Here is a 1,350-nt window from a genome sequence, read left to right as displayed (position 1 = left end):
TATAAATGGCCAGGAATGGTGGCACACACCTATAGTCCCAGCTACTTGGAAGGTGGAGGTGGGAGAATCGCTTGAGTTGAGGCTGCAGTGAGCAATGATAGCACCACTGCACTCCAGCCTGGGCAACAGAACAAAACCCTGTCTCAAAAATAAGTAAGTAAATAAATAAATAATTTTTTTAAAGGTCCATCAGCCTCTTCCTTGGTCTTTAGCTGGATTTTCACAGAAGAGTTAAGACAGAAGTTCTCAAAAGTCCAGGAGTCATTTGTTCAGTATTTAATTTATTGGTGTCTTTACATATTTATTCTCTTCCTTTCTTTATGTAGATCTGAGTTGCTGACCTATGTCATTTTCCTTCTCTCTAAGGAACTTCATTTAACATTTCTTGCAAAGAAGGTCTACTAGCAACAAATGCTCCCCTTTTGTTTTCTTTGAGAAAGTCTTTATTTCTCCTTCACTTTTGAAGGATAATTTTGCAAGGTACAGAATTTTAGTTTGGTGGTTTTTTTTTTTTTCTGACCTCTTTAAGTATTTCACTCCACTTTATTCTTGCTTGAATGGTTTCTGAGGAAAAGTCATGTACTCCTTATTTTTGTTCTTCTATAGTTAAGGTTTGTTTGTTTTGTTTTGTTTTGTTTTGAGACAAAGTTCTGTTCTTGTTGCCCAGGCTGGAGTGCAATGGTGCTATCATTGCTCACTGTGTCCCAGGTTCAAGCGATTCTCCTGCCTCAGCCTCCGGAGTAGCTGGGATTACAGGCACTGGCCACCACGCCCGGCTAATTTTGTATTTTTAGTAGAGACAGGGTTTCTCCATGTTGGTTAGGTTGGTCTTGAACTCCATACCTCACATGATCTGCCTGCCTTGGCCTACGAAACTGCTGGGATTATAGGCTTGAGCCACCACGTCTGGACTCCTCTAACTTTTTTGTTTTCAAGATTTTTTCTTTGTCTTTGTTTTCTGAAGTTTAAATATGATATGGCTATATGGTGTTCTCTGAGCTTCCTGAATTGGTGATTTGTTGTCTGATATTAATTTGGTTAAATTCTCATTTATAGCTTCAAATATTGCTTCTGTTCCTTTCTCACTTCTGATATTATCATTATGCATATTTTACACTTTTTGTAGTTGTCCTGAAGTTCTTGGATATGCCAATCTGTTTTTTCACCCCAGGTTTTTTTTCTTTGCACTTTCAGTGTCAGTTGTTTTTATTGTCATATACTCACACTCAGAGATTCTTTCCCCTGCTGTGTCCAGTCTACTAACATGCTCATCGAAGGCATTCTTCATTATGGTTACAGTGTGTTTGATCTCTGGTGTTTTTTTTTTTCTTTTTTTTTTTTTTTTTTTTT

The sequence above is a fragment of the Cebus imitator genome, unplaced genomic scaffold (genome assembly GCF_001604975.1).
Source record: "Cebus imitator isolate Cc_AM_T3 unplaced genomic scaffold, Cebus_imitator-1.0 Scaffold37, whole genome shotgun sequence".
NCBI classification, from domain to species: domain Eukaryota; kingdom Metazoa; phylum Chordata; class Mammalia; order Primates; family Cebidae; genus Cebus; species Cebus imitator.
Note: the sequence above shows the minus strand (reverse complement) of the source record.